Here is an 18,526-nt window from a genome sequence, read left to right as displayed (position 1 = left end):
ACTATGGCAGAGAAAGCAGGAGTTGCTGAAAGTCACACAGCTAGGACTGTGAGCTGCCTGACTTCTGGTGTAACTTGTTCTAAAATGACATATCTTTAATTAGAAAAATACCTCGATTTGCCCGTGCCTCAGCTGCTCCCATCCACACAGAGGATATTTTTTCAGACATCTACTGTCTTCAGTTGTATGGAATACTTTGGGATGCATGTAGAGATTCACTAAAATAATTCAAGGGATAATGAATGGATGTTTGTGTTTGTTAACTGTGAAAAAGACAGCCCAGGAGAAAGAAAAAGAGTGAGAGGGAAAGAGCAAGACAGAGGGAGAGATGAAGTTCCTGACATCATAGGGTTGTTGGGTGGAGCAACTAATAAAAGGAATTGCTAAGCACTGTGAAATTAGACTGCTGTGTAAAGCTGAAGCAGGATGAACCCAAATTTGCAAATGTCATGAGACTTTTATTTTCAACAGGTGGCATTTGAGAATGCAAACTCTAAGCACCCAAATGAGAGCTCAGTGTAAAAGGGAAGAAATGCGGGGATTTACACACTTGTGAAATCAGGGTGACTGAAAAACATTGCTTCATGTTTGCAATCTTCTACAGATGCACGTATGGACAGGAATGGCTGATCGGAGATATGCTTAGAAAATGCTCCTCTTATTTTTATTGGTTAACATAGAAGAAGAAAACAAAAGGTAAGAAAATCTGCTACACAAGAGAAAAGGCACTGACACTGCTTGTGGACAAATGAGTGTGAGCCAAAAACCCCCAAAGCCCACCCATTGCAGCCATCATGATATTCTCACCAAATTGCTTTGCCTGTATCAGATCCACCCTCATATACTTACTCAGATAAGAAAGAACTTTTTGCTGGCAAGCGCTCCAAGTTTGATTTATCACTCATAATTCAAAAAGGCTGCCAAGCAAGCCTTTATAATTTCCATTTCTTAAAATTATTATCATCATCGGGCGTGGAAATAAAGTTCGAGGTTGTAGGTGTGTACACAGCACTCCTGGCAAGAAGTTGGTTTGTTGAGGTGGTTCTCTCTGCCAAAAATGTGTCACAAAAGGGGTGCCTAGTCAATGTCAGACCTAAAGAAATATTTTCTCCAAGCTGCTTGTATATATAGCAAGGGATCTGTACAGTGTGGCAGACACTGTAAAGAGGAAACTATTTCTGCTCAGTGAGGGATGTGGACTAAAGCATCCTAATGATTGTGATGGCAACCTGAATTACTTGGTTAAGAAATAAAAATTCTCATCCCTAGGATTTTTCTATAAAGATTACTCTAAGTTTATGACCGTCTGAATTCTTCCCCAAATGTTGGCTAACTAATTTGATTAATTGCTACCTTTGAATATTCATGAGATAAGAGGCAGTCAAGAACTTGCCCACAATGAGGAGTTAGGTAGGATCCTTACCCTCTCCTCCAACCCTACCCTTTGCAAGAAATGTATACCCTTTAAGTGGAGATGGTTAAAAGACGCAGAGCTGAGGCCAGATTTAAATGGGTGATGCAAGAAACTTAGTGGAAATCAAAGATAAGTTTGTAAAAACCCTAACTTCCCAGCCCTTACTTCACCGTATTCTAAAAGAGGCCAGATGTACGATTATCCTCACTTAAGTCTTGATGGCATTCCTTTGCAAAATCATTTGATTTCAAGTAGCAGAGAGCCTCCCTCGGACATGTGCACCGTCCCTGTGTAAGTGCATTTCTGAGGTGAGGCTTTGGCCTGTTATCATTAAAAATAATCTTTAGTTTCTCTTCTTGTCTCCTTTGTTTGTTTGAACAGACAGTGAAAGATAGCTGTTAGAACTTTTTGGTAGAGTGAACATATGATTTTTTTGAAAGAGACAAAGGCATTTTGACCAATGTGTATTATGAAAGCAGATTTTATATAAATATATGTGTATAAAATAAGGTCATTTGCCCATGGCTCAAGGGAAGCTAAACTCACTACAGAAACTTCCCTAATATTTACTTCAGTGTAGTTTTCAGATTTCAATATGTGTAGAGAAAATCAAGGCAAGTGGATAATTGGTATAGGAAAGAGGGCTATGGCCTGTAACTTGCATTTCTTTTACTGTAATGCACACAGTAGACTGGCCTGCAGTGAGTTTCTTCACCAGTGACGGATCCAGACTTGCTGGTTTTCTGTTGCAAAACACTGCCCAACAGCACGGTTCCTGCAAAATGCCACTCATATATGTGACTCTTAATGTATTTAAATCTACCTGTCTATCTACCTATCTGTCCTCTACTATCTATAAATATATTATTATTTTATTTGTTCCAGAAAGGAGGTAATATAACTTACATAAATATAATACAGTAAAATTAAAGATTACATGGCTTAGGGAATAGAACAAATGTAAAGTCACAGTAGGAAAGAGAAGATGAAGGCAGAAGTGAGATTGGTACATAAAGTGTCTTCCCTAAGGTCCCTGAATTAGACACTGTGTTTTCAGAAGCAAGTGTAAAGGAGGAGTTTCAAACTACGTTGTGATTCACAGTGTCCATAAGTTAATAAGGTAGTTTCTCAGGAGAAACACAAATATGCATAGTTCTAAAACCAGAAGGAACTTTCCATCACAGGGCTTCACAAAGAATACAGGAAATTCTACCCATGCTCACCGGTAGCTTAAGACTAAAGCTCAGCTCATGAAGAATAACTATGGGATCACGATGGGCTTCTGGTAAAGCCATTTTCTCTGACTGCCTTGCTGGATCTTCCTCAAAGGACTCAACCCTCAAAAACTCTCCTTTTCTCTGACTATTGTCACTCTCTTGGTAATCTCATCCAGCCTGATGACTTTAAATATCATCTTTACATGAACTACCCTAAAATGGATCTATCACAGGTTCTCTCTTGAGCTCCAGACTCACCATTTACACTGTATATATGCTCAATAAGCATCTCGAATTTAACATGCCAAAGAATAATAAGAAAAATTGGTTTGATCTCCATATCTGCTCCTTCCTTAAGGTCACCTACTCAGGAAAAAGTAAGTCCATTATTTCGTATGCTATGGCCAATAACCTGAGAGCTATCCTTAACGCCTCTCTTTCATTCATATTTCACACTAATAATTTCTATTATACTTCCTTTCAAGATGTCTTTATTTGGTCCATTTCTCACTTATTGACACAAGCCTGGACCAACTAAGCCATGATTTCTTTTTGAGAATACATCTAACTTTTTGCTCATTATGTTCTTTCTCTACTTAGCAGTCAAAGTGATCCATTTAATAAATAACTCAGATTATGTCACTGCCTGGCTTAAAACTGTCCACTGGCTTCCATCACATTTTAAATAGAACACAGGTTTCTTCCCAAGGCCTGTATAGCCCTACCTGATAGAACCTCTGTTATTATCCTCTGCTTCCTCCCCCAGCTCATGTCATCCTAGCCATGCTGACCATCTGTTATTTCCTGAACATGCCAAGCACAGTCACACCTCAGGGCCTTTGCACTTACTGTTCTCTCTACTTGGTATGTTCTTCCCCTATTAAACTGCATGACCTCCATTCAGGTCTCTGATCAAAAGGCACATTTTCAGAAAGACCTTGCTTGTGGATTCACTTCCCCTGCCACTAACACACTCTTTTCTTGCCCTGTTTCATTGGTTTTCAGAACGTTTAGCATTAACGGCTATGGCTTTTTAGCATATTCATTTATTTTCTGATTGTATACTCCGTAAGGGCAGGGATTTGTGTCTTTTGTTCATTGACAAATCTCAATGCCTAATACAGTGTTTGGCCTCATTGTAGATGCTCAATAGAAAACAAACTTGAATTAATTGTTAAACAAATCAAGGGATAGATTTTTGGATTATCTAGAAGAATGGACAGTTTGCATATTCTCTGACTAATTTTTGACAAATAGTATTTCCCCTGCTTCACTTCTTAGGAGTATTGACAAGCAGGGAGCTTGAGGTCATTCTCCCTCAAGAGTTTACTTGGAGTGTAGCATTTAAATTAAGCCACATATCAAGGACAGATCCACATGCTCTACCAATAATTCACACTAGACATTGATTTGGCATCAGTGTGAGAATGAAAGGGGCCTAATGGTGACATCAGCCTGAATAGAAGGACAATTGGCCTCCAATTGATGACCTAAGGGAATTTGGGGCACAGAAATAAGATCTTCCTTCAAAACAGTAAACAGAGTAGAATGAGCATTTACATCACCAAATTTCAAGTCACAGAGCATGACCATGGTGATTTTAACTTAGAACATTTTCAAACATATGTACCCAAAGGCCTGCCTTAGACATTTAAATACAACACATAATAATCACAAAATTTTAAAAATAAAACTTCTGTAAATCCAAGTTAAAGTAATTGGAAATGCTATAGCCAGGGATTTAATGGCGTTAATCTGTAGTACAGAATCATTGATTATGACTAACCAAAATATGTATGGTTATGTATGCATTTCTTGATGCCATATTAAATTACTACAAACCTAACACCTTAAAATAGCATCTATTTATTATTAGAAATCAATTGGACACTTCTGTGTCCTCTGTTTTCAACCCCACAAAGCCAAAGTGAAGGTGTCAGCAATACTGCACTCCCTTCTGGAGGCTCAAAGGGAGAATCCATTTCCAGGCTCACTCAGGGTTTTGGCAGAATTCAGCCCCATGCTGTTGTAGGACTGAAATCCCTGCATCCTTGCTGGATGTCCAGGGTTCCTCCTTAGCTTCTAGAGCCTCTCCAATCCCTTGGCCTGCATCCCCAGTAATTTTAAAGTCAGCAGTGACAGGCTGAGTCCCTTTCATCTTTTGAATCCCTCCTGTCTCTTCCTGAGTCACACATCTCCTGTCTCTTTGTACTTCAGTGGGGAAAGCTTCTCTGCTCTTAAAGGTTCGTGGAATTCTCCATCAAATAATATATAGAATAATCTTCCAACCTTATTTTTTTTTATCAATTTAATTTCATCTACGAAAGTCCATTTTGCAATATAATGTAACATATTCACAGGTGAAACACCTCTGGACAATGATCGTGGGGCCAAAATCCTGCCTAACGCTGGCCATTTCAAAAATTTAATTTTAGAACAGTTGACCAGTAGCTCTTGTTTTTGAAGACAAATTGCAATTAATGTTCTAATTTGATCAAAACGTTTCCAGTTTTGGGGAAGACCGTGGTGTCACCATGTTGTCTACACATGACCAGATATCTGTTTCTATATTGTCAGTTCTACGGAGGAATCTCCATGACTTTCCTTGTGACTTTAGTAAAATCAAAGGGGTTGGGGATAGTCAAGTTTATTTCCTAGGTCACTTTAGGGCAGAAGCCGTGGATCCTTTGCACATACAGCATATGTACATCACACAACTTTTCTAGGATTCCAGCCAAGCCTCCTAGTACTACTAAGCTTGCCTCAGTGAGCCTCGTTTAATAAAGGAGACCTGTTTGGGTAAGGAAACATCTTGGGTAAGGTCTACACTCTTAGACCTAAGAAAAATTATCTGAGATTTTTGTTTGGAAGCCCAGACATTAAACTTAAATCACTGGAGTTAGTGGGAATCGGAACATATAGCATGCACCTGACTTATAATTCTATCAATTTCTCTTTTCTTTGAGAGGTTTACTTGGCTTTTCTGACTCACTTCATTTACTTTCATACTGTCATGCTCACTCAAGGGTCTACTTCATCCACTTCAGCTTCATAATAAAAGAAGAGGAAAACCAAGTTTTAGGCATTTATGTTTATCAAAGGTATTGAATGAGTAGCTATGTAGCATTTCCTAATGTCCATCCTTCCTTCCTTCCGTTCTTCCTTCTTTCTGTCCTCCTTTCTTTCTTCTTTTTTTCTTCCTGTCTGCCTAGTTGTCTGCCTTCTTTTCTCCTCTCTTTCCCTCCTTCATTAAATAGTGATTAAACATATTATATAAGAATTGTGATGGTTTCTAAAAATACACATAAGAAGAAGACATAGTTCTTGCCCTCAAAGTGTTCACAATCTAGAGACAATGTCAGGTGTCTCTCTGAAGAACAAGAGCAAGAACACCTGAGTGTATCAGGAGATGACAAGAGGAGGAAGAAATGTTTGAACAGTACTTCAGAAATGAATGGGGGCAGGAGAATGGGTAGTTCAGCAAAAGAACATCATGGGAGAGCAACATGTGTTCTGGAAAATTCCCAAGGTATGAGTGGACCACTGGTGACTAAAAAGAGTGGCAGTCATTGAGTCTGGTAGGCATGGGTCCAATTATTAAAGATGAGTGAGAATATCAAATCAAGATTATTAATCAATTGGAGTTTATATTAAGAATATATTAAGAAATAAAAAAGGATACAATGAGAAGTCAGAGAGCACAGGCAACCATGTCAACCAGATATACATGGGACTCACAAGAAGTTACACAACATTTAATATGAGGAAGCTGACTTGATAGCCTACTACTCTCATAGGATTCAGCTTCTCTTTGCCTTTACATTTTGAATCCTAGTAAGCAACTGCAGACTGCTTCTCCTTCCTGCTCATAGCTTCCCTTTACTCACAACTACTCCCTTATATTTTATGGCCTCTGCTAAATGTCTTCCAGGTAGGTCTTTGGATTTCAATGGTACTCAGTTGTCTCCATCTCTCTCTGTGTTTCCTACGTTAAAACTCATCGGGAAAAAGAATGTACCTGGATTGCATAGGACTCTGTCCACAACATAAAATGGTAGCAGAGAGCAGGGAGCTCAGGCCATCTGCCACTGAACTCTTGTAACTGCCAATAAACAACAGTGTTCATCAGGACCCATAGCACAGAAATGAGAGGCTGTGGTTAAGGGACCACCCACAGCAACATTTCTCACATATGCTGGCCACAGAACGATTCAGAGCATCACTGAATAAACAGGATTAAAAGAATTTGATGTTTATTCTGCAGATGATGGGTAGAAGTTTATTAAGAAGGAGAGTGAATGATTGTATTTGTATTTTGGAAGGCTAGTGCAATATGGAGGGTGCCTTGGGACTGGAAAGAGGTAGAAACAGTGAGAGAAGAGGAACAAGTTGGAAAAACACTGCAAATCAAGGCAAAAATCAGGTGCAGGAGCCCGTAAAAATGAAAATGGCAGCACTGTGAGGGGGAGGGGGAGGGGGAGGGAAGAGACGGTAGGTGAGGTATTTACAAGAATTTGTCATCTGGAATTACACAGGGCTGTGTTTGAAACTGGCTATGACACTTACTAGCCCTGTGACTACAATCATTCAGCCTCTCTCAGCCTCAATGTCTTCATGAGTGAAATGGAGATAATGCTAGTGAAGACCTTGGTAGACTGTAGTAATAGTCCCCTGAGGTTAAATGGGAATATGCCCGTAAAGTGTCTAGCAAACAGCCTGGTATACAGTAAGCATTTCATAATGCAACATATGTTAGTTTTAGAATGTTGCTCTCAGACTTCATGACTTTCTAGATGGGGAGAATAGTTATCGAGGTAAGGAAGCACACTGTCCTAGAAACCTGAATCCCTGGCTGGGAAGTCTGAATCAGATCACATGTTATCACGGTTTCTTCATGTTCCTGGGAGAAATAAAAAATCTACAGCAAAGGCAAATGTAAGCACATAGTGGTTTGGAGTTTCACATGATTCTCTTTTTTGGAAGAAGGCACTAGTAAATTTCAAAAAAAAAAAAATTCAAAATACTCAGATAATTTAGAGAGTTCCAATATTAGGGTTCCAATATTCAGCCATGTGGAAACATAATTCAAGAGCACTTCATCACAACTACAGCAACATTTTAGGGAAAAAAAAAGTGAATGTTGACTGACTCAGTAATGGCAAGACTTTCTAAATAAGTGACACACAAAGGTAGGATTTTAGGAAAATTGATCGTACCTTGTCTCTATCATGACAATCCTCACCTTAGACTGTGTTGATAATGGTTCCAAATAGGTTACCAAAGCAGAAATCTTGGGGTACAGAGAAGAAAGTTATGAGGAAGAGAGATACACGTTACACAAATTCCTCTTTGTTGGCACATTTTCTTTTCTTACATGACTCTAAACAGGACTAGAATCACAAAAAGTCTTGCTTCTCTTTTCCTTCCATGAACTTCTTTAAAGCTAAATCAATAACAATTTACATCCAATCCTCTTGTTTCTGACACTAGGCTAGGTCCAACAGTGTCTAAATCTCATAATTGTCAAGGAATCATCAGCTCTCTCCATAATGTAAGAAGTCCAATAACAACTGACTTTAGAGTTTGAATCAGGTTAAGAATGCAACATAAACACTAATTAAAAGAATTTTGAAGTTCCCAGTGTCTTCAATTGCATGAGAAGCATTCTGTTTGAAGGTTTCAGTGATGTTCTTTCACAGCATTGGATTCTTCTAAAGAAAAAATTAATGGTAGTTTTCCATTTTGTAGCCCTTTACTAAGTAAGGATTTCTCTTCCTCTTTCTTTCTCAAAAATGTTCAGTGCCAAGTGAAACCGATGTAGAAGTCTTTTCCTGGAGACCTTTTTATGGTGCTGCTTGAGAAGGCAAAAGTTGCAGTAAACGATTTTTCAGCTGAACAGTCTTAGTTTGTCACACACATAAAAGGTAGCCTCTAAGGAAGTATAGAGGCAGGAGTCAGGAAGGAAACAAAGAGGAACTGAAACAAAGTGTCCTCTCACGGGAATAACTTCTCCATTCAGTCAGATTCTTGGGTCCCCTTTGTCATTTATCCTCATCACATTTATATCAAAGTTGTGCTGCATCAGAAATTTATCATGGTGGGCTGAAATAGCAAGAGGTACAACTGTCAGGCTGAGTTCAAGTTGGACTATAAAAAAATAACTAAGCATTACACTGTAAGAAGAAAATAAATTATTTTGGAAAGGGCCTTGAATATATACATTTTTTTTCTATGTCTAATTACTGCTTTTGATTTAACTCTAAATTCAAAGTATCATTACTTTTTACAGTAGAAAATATCAACATTGCTGCACATTTATTTAATGATTATTTATGTGGCATCTTCCACATTATCTTGGGCACTATAGTGGACACTGGAAATGCAGAAGTGAAAAATATTAACAGCCCCTGCTCCCAAGGATCTCACTGATTATCATCAATAAAAACGAATCTATCTTTTACTTATATTTATTTTGAACTTTAGATCTAAATAATAGTATGAAACTATCCTGCAGTCAAACAATTAACAGCTTGAAGTTATTGTTGTTAAGAAATAACAAATTGAAAACCTATAAGATTATCTCTAGCAATTTCTACTTCTGAAAGAACACAAAATTTTTTCCAATCATAGGACTATTCCTCATGTTACTATAATTTAGAACAGATTTTTTTTCATAGTGCATCATATTGCATTGATTTGTTCAACGAAGGTACAGAATATGATTGTGAAGGAAAATAACATGGACAAAATGAAGTAATGAAATTGTCTCTGTATAATTAAAATTAGCAACTTACAGTTAAAACTAAGTCTGGGCTGACATTCCGAATTGACTCATACTTAGGCTGTTTTCTTTCCCTCTCTTTCTTGGAAGAGGTCAATTAACATCACAGTGCCAGCTCAAGTTTTTGTAGGTTTTGTAGGTTTTGTAGATTTAAAGAGTCTTAGATTGCTGAAGCATTAAAAAAAAATTCTCCCCGATGGCAGTAATGATTTGAATATTAATATTGGATTTTTCGTGGATGTATTAACCTTGTTTATACTAAATCTCATTTTAGGCTGTGCCTTCAAGTTCAACTGATATAAAGTTCTAAGCCAGATGTTTGTAGGAAAGCTTTGCCCCAAATATATATATATATGTTTCAAGCAAAAAATATTCTTTTGGATTGCCTTGTTGAGCTAACAGCATCAATTCCTCCCAACTTTTACACAAGTTTTAGCACCACCATGAGCCAGAATTAGTAGCCATTCAGAATTTTTTTCTATTTACTATGAATAGCTGTTCTTAAACTTCATCTAAACGAACAACTATTTCTCAACAGCTCAGTTCTCATTCCTTCCTCATGGTGATAGATCTCCATGTGAAGAACGTCTGCTAAATTCAAGTTTCCTTACAGACAGAGGAGAGAAATCAAAACATACATTCACAAGTGGGGCATTTCAGTTAGCTTGGCAACCATTTAACCAAACTACTGCAAGTGCAGTTATTTTTTTTATATTGACTACTCCTTTCCTTCTTTCTTTTTAGTCACAACTGATTTTGATCCTATAATAATATTTTAAACATCAGTGTAGTTCTGTTGAGAAAAATGAAAGAGATAAGTGAGCATTTTAGTGGATATAGAAACAAAAACTTGGTTTGTAAGAACTAGAGATAAATAAAGTTCAGAATATGTGAAGCATTACCTGGGGCCAATTTGAGGGATTAAAAATATATCAGAATTACCCAATCCAGAACAATAGGGTGCTTCAACAATCAATGAGAGATCCAGCAGTGGAAAAAAATGAACATGAAAAAAGTATTGGAAAATTGAGACCATGAAGAAAGAAAGTGACATTGCTTAATCTAGAAAAGAAATGGTTTGAGGGAAACAATAGAAATTTCATCATATGAAGAGTTATTTTATAGACGATGAGGTCCAGATGTTTCCCTGTCCCCTTAACTAATGTGGAGTTATGTGACAGTAGAAATTTTAAGTTAATTATTATGACTATACAGGCTGAAAAACCCTGAAATTGTTTATCAAGAGATGTGTATGGGAAGGTTTAGTCAGCCATGCAAATTGACATGGGGCCAGGTACCCACAGCGCCTTGTTAAAATTAACCTTCAAACAAGACGCTGAGGTTTTGATGCCTCCAAGCATCCCAGATATGTGGATATATGTAAGATAAACAAATTAGAAAAAAAATTTGATATCTGTCTCTTTAAGATTATTCAGGATACTTATCCTACCTTAGCTCTATCTGAGAATGGTCATTTTGCTTAGGCATGTTTTCTGTTTTCTAGCAGTTTCAATTGAATGCCCATAAACCTAGATATCTAGGAACAGATTTCCACTTGGTATATCTAGGTAGAGCCATTTTCAAAGTAAAAGTAAGAAATATACTCCTACTACATTTAGAGTAGCAATACTTTCTCAAGAATGCACAAGCACTGACAAAATTGGATAAATCCAGTTACTAATTTAGAGTGAAAGCTAGATATTTTGAGGCACTCATCATTTCTTTTTGCATGGAATGGCCCCTGTGATATCAAAGAGAAATTTAAAATGAAACGAGATAGCAGTTCAGAAGAAGCAACTTGGATAGGCTAGATGATTTAAAGTTTTTTACCTGAATGAGACGATGAATAAAGTATTTTATTCTCTAATATTCACAAAGAGATATAACATTCAAAATCACACAATAACATGCACAATCAGAAGCAAATATCATAGACACTAAATATTTATATCAAAAGTAACACTGAAAAGATCCATTTTTGGCTTCATAGAGTTAAGTGCATGATAGCCCATCTAGCCCCTCAATAACAAAAGAAACTGTTAGACAAATCATTTCAAAAAATTAACAACAATGACAACCTGAAGATACCAATAAATAAACAACAAAATAAAACTTTTGAATGGGAGAAGCAAATCAGTTTCTCCCTATTTTTCTTTTTATCCATGGCCAAAACTTTAAAGAAACCATAGACAATATAAGTGGGAGAAAAGTACAAGAAAAGATGACTCAAAAGCTAGAGTAGGAGACAGAGTTTTTACAACAGCTATTATAAGTATACTTCATGAGAAAAAGGAAAAACACTCTTAAAATGAGTGAAAAAATAGGCATATTTAGCACAAAAATAAAAACTGTAAAAGAAAATCAAGTGGAAATTTTAGAATAAAAAATAAACAAATAAAAAGGAATAAAGCTCTATATGAAATGGAGATGGCAGGGAAATGAGGAAACTGAAAATAGATTAGTAAAAATGATCACATCTGAAAGGCAGAGAGAAAAAAAGTTTTAATTGGATACAGCCTCAAGAACCTATGGAACAATATCAAAATATCTAAATACATATATTTGTGGAGCTCCAGAAGACACTCTGAGAGGAGTAAGTTTGAAGCAGAAAATAATTTGAAGAAACAGTGGAAGAACATCCTAAGTTTTGTGAAAGGCATACATTTATAAATTTATAAAGCCAAAAAAATTATTAACATGATAAATTCAAAGAAAACCATGCCTTCGTGCATGTAATGAAGATGCTGAGAATCAAAGGCAATGGAAACCTTTTGAAAACAGCTGAAAACAAATGGTACATCACAGACAAGGGTCAATGATTCCCATGATCTTGGATTTGTCATCAGCAATAATGGAGGTCAGAGAACAGTAGGAAAACATCTTAAAATTATAAATAAAAGTATTGTCAGACTACAATTTATTTCCATTTAAAATATACTTCAAGAATAAAGCAAAAAGAAGACATCTTGAGATAATGGAAAACTAAGAATGTGCGACCATTAGACATGTTCTAGAAGAAATGGTAAAGGAAGTGCTTCAAATTGAAGGGAAATAGTATTAGAGGAAATTGTGAATCTTCAGGCATGAAGAGGAACAACAAAAATGGTAAAGAACTGGGCAAATATAAAATACTAATTTTTAACCTCTTAAGTTCTTTAAAAATATATATGACTATTTAAAGCAAAAATTATGTAACATCCCTGATGAGTTTTTCAATTTATGTAAATGTTGTATATTTGACAACAATAACAAAGCTCAGTGAGATGAAAGGTAGAGGTTCCTACATGATTTCAGGGTTTCTACAGTTAAGATGAGTTGGTACAATATTAGCTCTACAAGTAATCTATGAAAGGTGTTATGTAAGTACATTTTAATCCTTGGAGCAATCACTCTTCCTTCCTTTCTCTCCAATACACTCACACACACACACACCCCAACATAAACTAGAAGGAGATATAACTAAAATGCCAATATTTAAATTAAATTGAAACATTAAAAATATTTAAATAATCTAAAAGAAAGAAAGAACAGATGAACCAAAAACAGATGCAAAATTAAACAAATAAAATAGTAAACATATTTCAAATATGTCATTAATTACACTAAATGTTACGGTCTAGGTGCTCTAATTAAAAAGCAGGGATACATAGATTGTAGAAAAAGCAAAACTTTACTATGTGCTGTTTACAGGAGACATATTTTAAGTATAAAGTTAATGATAGTTTGAAATTGTATGGATAGAAAAAAGTATGCCATGCAAAAAGTAAATGCAAGAAAACTGAATATTTTAATATCAGATAGAATAGATTTTGGACAAAGAATACCAAGAAAGATATATAAAAAATTTCATAATCAAGAAGATATAAAAATTATGAATGATTATGTGCCTAAAAATGGAGACACAAAATGCATCAAGCAAAAATTGAGAGAATTAAATAGAGAAATAATCAATAGCACAAACATAGATGACAATTTTAACATTCGTGTGAGGAAATCAGACACCATTTTTTTGTTTGCTGACAGCTTTTAAGCCTCACCTCTCCCTCTTCCCCTTGTGCCCCACATTTGGGCAATCTCATAAGAAAGTTCATAAAAAAAGGAAACTCTCCTACACTGTTGATGGGAATGGATATTGGTGCAGCCATTATGGAAAACAGTATGGAGATTTCTTAAAAAGCTGAAAATAGACTTATATTATGATCCAGCAATCTTTCTCCTGGGCATATACCCAGGGGAAACTCTAATTTGAAAAGATACATGAACTTCAGTGTTCATAGCAGCACTATTTACAACAGTCAAGACATGGAAGCAATCTAAATATCCATCGACAGATGACTGGATAAAGAAGTTGTGGTATGTATATATAATTAAATACTACTCAGCTGTGAAAAAGAATAAAATAATACCATTTGCAGCAACATAGATGGACCTGGAGATCATCATACTCAGTGAAGTAAGCCAGAAAGAGAAAGAAAAATACCATATGATATCACTTATAATAATATTATCAATATTAAAATCTTTTTAAATATTAAAAAATTTCACACACATAAAAGGACACAAATGAACTTATTTACAAAACAGAAACACACTCATAGACATAGAAAACAAACTTATGGTTACCAGGGGGGAAAAGGAGTGAGGAGTGATAAATTAGGAGTTCAAAATTTGCAGATACTGACTACTATATACAAAGTAGATAAATAGCAAAATCCTACTATATAACACAGGGAACTATATTTAATACCATGAATAGCCTATAATGAAAAAAATTGAAAATAAATATATATATATATACACATATATATAAAACTGATTCACTATGTAAATAGACTATACTTCAATTAAAAAAAAAAGGAAGAAAAAGAAAAAAAAGTCTTGAATACTCATTCCTTTAACACCAGAGGGAAACTCAGATCACTCAAGTTCTTGCTCACCTGTAAGAACTCCTACCTGAGTCCCATCCCCTAAGCATAATAAAAACCCAGACCTTTTCCTTGCTCCCTCAAAACATTTTGGATCTGCTTGAGATGCCTGTTCTGATCTCCCTCAGAGACTTCAATTATGAAAATAATAAACTGTTTTTAGTATGTGTGTGGCATCATCAGTGCTGACAGTCAAATTCTGGTGTGGGGGGTATTTCGTCTGCCTCTGCAGGTGACCATTACAACTCGTTTCTCAGCAACTGATATAACAAGGAGGCCAAAAGTCAGATAATTCATTTAAACTGTGTCTTTCCTGGGTTTTTGCCATTGACTTTACAAAAAGTTATAAAAATTTGCTCTTCAAAGATGCTATTAATAAAATAAAAAGGTAAGTCACAGACTCAGAGAAAATATTTGTAATACATTTGTCAAACAAAGGACTTATGTCTTTAAAATACAAAGAACACTATAGCCTAATTTCAAGATAAGCAATTAAATAAGAAAATGAGCAAAAACATTTGAACAGATACTGAACAAAGGAAGATTTATCGATAGGCAATAAGCCCATGAAAAGATGTTCTACATCAACAGTCATCAGAGAAATACAAATATCAGTCACAATAGGATACTACAACTCACACATGCGATGGCTAAAGTTAAATATTCTCACTAAACAAACCGTTGGTGAGAATATGAAGCAATCAGAAATTTTATACAATGCCGTGGGTATATAAAATGTTACAATCCATTTGGAAGACAATTTGGCAGTTTCATAGAAAGTTAAACGTGTGTGTACCATATTACCTGACCATTCCACTTCTCAGCATTTGTCTGAGAATCGAAATCAAAAACATACGTCCACACAAAGTCTTGTACTTGAAAGTTTACAGAAGCAGCTTTATTGTAATAACCAAAAGCTGGAAGCAACCCCAATATCCATCAACTGATAGATGGATAAACAAATTGTTTTATCTGCCTAGTGGAATACTATTCTGCAATAAAAGGGAAAATTATTGATACACATCATCCCTTGAATAATTTCAAAATCATTATGTTGCACGTAGGAAGCCAAGCAAAAGAGATGTATTTAACGTATATTTCCACCTATGTGAAGTCTTTGAAAGTGAAAATTAATCTACAGTGAGAGAAAGTAGGTCACAATTAGAGAAAGGATGGATTGTGTTGAGGAGGAAAAAAAACTTCCTCTACCCTTCTAGGTAGGTTCTTCTGGCCAGTTGAAGAATTAAATTGATATGAGTCAGATTAACAGGAGAAAATCAAACAAAAGTTTAATGACATGTATACATGAAAGAGACTCAGGAAGACTGAGTAACTCCAAAGTGGCAGAAATCCTCACCTTAAATACCATCTTCAGCTAAAAACAAAAGAAGACATTGAGGGTAGTAGTTTGGGACTTCAAAGAAGAGGAAGGCAAATGTTTGGGAAACAAGTATTTGCTGGGCCATGCAGAGACACTGGGGCAAGGAGTGGGCTCTGATCTCAAGGCCCTCCTGAATTTCCCCCACCATACCTACTCCATATTCTTTACAAATATCCCTGGGGATAGCTCTATTCTGGGAACAGGTCCTCTGTCTAAATTCTTTTAGGCATTTAAGGGGGAGGTAAGAAAAACTTCTCCAGTCTCTCTTAAAATTATAAACAGTCTAAATTAATCTTCATGCCAGAGACACATTTTGGAGTGGCAAATTTCAGTCCCCTACAACTACAAAGAAGTTTGAGGAAAATTTTAGGAGTGATGGAAATATTAATTATCTTGATTGCTGTGATGGTTTCATGGCTGTGCACACAAGTCAAAACTTATCAAGTGGCACCTTTATATATGTGCAATTTGTATTTATCCCTCAATAACAATTTTTTAAAAAGTTAACATTGGTTTAATGAAATAATTTGATGATTGGGCTTCAAGTTTTATTGAGTGTTAATGATTACCATAATACCAATTGATCAATATTTGGACTAAAGTAAATTATTAAATTAATTCACAGAATCAACAATGACTTAATTGAGATTTAATTGAGTACCTATAGGGTACTAGCTTTTGGGAGAGCTAAACAAATGAAAAATTACCCTCATGTGTTGTTTACTGCTTCTGAAACGCCTATTATGTATAGACAAATACTATATACCTAATAGGAACGTTAAGTCACCGTGTAACCCAATCCTGTTTAGGTGTAAATTTTGGTCATAGAATGAATTCTAGAATAGGTTAGAGGTAGTTGTAGTTTAGTGGAAAGATAAAATCAGAAAAGTAGGGCATCAAACTCTGGCTCTATAAGGGGCCAGTTAGGGCCAATTTTGTGACAGTGTTGGCCTTACATTTCTCATCTGTACTATTGGGATAATCCTATCTCATGGGTTTTTTAGGAAGACTTGTAATTATTGCAATGTTTCTGGAATATAGCTTGCACTCCACTAGTGCTGCGTTATGCTAACATTCTTTGAATGTTTGGTACTGAGTCATCTTTCGAAAGCCCCCTATTCATTATTATCTCACTTCATAGATTTCTAAATAAAGTCTCAGAGAATTTGACTGAATTTTCCCATCTCACCATAGCAGAGCTGGTCATCATCCTGACTCCAAAATCTATATGCTTATCCATTGTGCTGAAGGCACCTCTCTGCGGAAGGCTTCCTGGGAAAGATGACTGTATATGTATAAAAGACAATAAGGGTAGCATTACTGGGGAAGACAAAGTTGTTGCACACATATGAAATAGAACAGTCAAGGTTTAAAGCAGGAGTGTGAAAACAATTTTATTTAAACCAACTCAGAAATGGATCAGTTATCAACTTGCAGTGCTCAAGAAAATGAGATCCCCCACTACGTTGTCTAGAGTTTTAAAACACTGTTTTTGCATCTAATTGTGTTTCACTGCCGCTTCCTGACCATTATGTTTTCTATCCAAATCCATATTTCACGAACAGGCAGAGCTGAATATAAACATAGGTAAATTCACTCTCCATGATATCATCTGAAGAGTAACATAGATATTTATCTCTACCCTCCTGTCACAGTATCTCTCCATCATTAGAATTTGTTCCTTGGGTTCAGATGTGTCTAGCTATTCAAGTGCCAAATCTCCTCTCTTAACATATCTTAGCAAATCTATAGCTCAGAGACATTATTAATTAGATAAAATAGATTCTGTGACAGTCAGGACGGCATTAGAGCATTTGGAATTCAGGATGGAAGGGGTGCCCTCGGGGAAAAGAGGCACCTTAGAACAGAGAGTGCTGTAATGAGAGAAACTACTTAAGAAGAGCTTCACCTTTCTTTTAATTTGGGTAACTTTACGTCCTGCTTCCTCTTTTAGACACCTTGGTCTTGCCAATACTATGTTAAGCAGTACAGACTGAAATGGGAAATGTCAGCAAACAATGATTCTTTATATCCAAGTTTCTAAGGATTTGTAAATTTCCTTGCATTTATCTAAAATTAAATCATTTTTACTATTGTTGGTGACTATCTTGTATTGAGCATTGTCTATGTACCAAGTATTTTAGTGGGTGTTACCTTAAGTATGATCAAAATTGTAAAGAATGACTAGGAGTTTAAGTGATTTGTTTTATGAACCAAATTGTCATTTTTTGTTGCCTATTAATAGACATTTGAAGCTTAGTTATTAATGTATTCAATATCATTTACAAAAGATCTGTCACTTATTATTTGGTAAAAGTCCAGTATCCTTTCTAGCAACAAGAGGACATGAATGAAGGCATCTAGAAGATGTCTGCTAAAGTATATCTAAAGAACTCTGTGCTTCTACAAAATTAATTTCTTCTCAAGTCCTGGCATGTAATCTTAGTGTATAGAAAAACTATAATATGAAAGTCTATAGTGCAGGTTCCCGTCAAATGAAGCATAGCAAATAGATCTAAACTATATGTTATTGCTGCATTCTTATTCAGGCAGTGTGGCGTGCATCCAGACTATTTGGTTCCTGCAATACCACCCACTCTACATACCAAAAGGCTTCCATTGAGATACATTGGCCACATTCTCTCTCCAACACCATCAAAGAATCACAACCCCTGTGATGAATACTTAAACAATGCAGTGCCTACAACCCCTGTGGCAATGGCAGATCTAGCAAAAAGCAGGAGTAGAGCCTCAGATGACACTGAGAGTCTGACAACTGACATTTACAACAATGTTAATGATTCACAG

The 18,526-nt window shown here is 35.9% G+C and overlaps 1 long non-coding RNA gene across 2 annotated transcripts in view; it reads right to left on the bottom strand.

Annotated features, from left to right (window-relative positions):
• Window positions 1-844: 844 nt before the first annotated feature.
• Window positions 845-18,526, bottom strand: part of LOC140696588 (uncharacterized) — a 208,168-nt gene continuing 190,486 nt past the window's right edge. The window contains exons 3-5 of one of the 2 annotated variants that reach the window (XR_012073078.1): window positions 16,908-17,003; window positions 7,874-8,733; window positions 845-1,048 (exon numbers count right to left, since the gene is read on the bottom strand). This is a non-coding gene — a long non-coding RNA (uncharacterized lncRNA). The remainder of the gene's footprint in view (window positions 1,049-7,873; window positions 8,734-16,907; window positions 17,004-18,526) is intronic. The other variant, XR_012073077.1, reaches the window with a different exon arrangement.

The sequence above is a fragment of the Vicugna pacos genome, chromosome 5 (assembly GCF_048564905.1).
Source record: "Vicugna pacos chromosome 5, VicPac4, whole genome shotgun sequence".
In the NCBI taxonomy this organism is placed as follows: Eukaryota; Metazoa; Chordata; class Mammalia; order Artiodactyla; family Camelidae; genus Vicugna; species Vicugna pacos.
The sequence above is the reverse complement of the archived record's forward strand: the minus strand, read 5'-3'. Positions and strand labels throughout refer to the sequence as shown.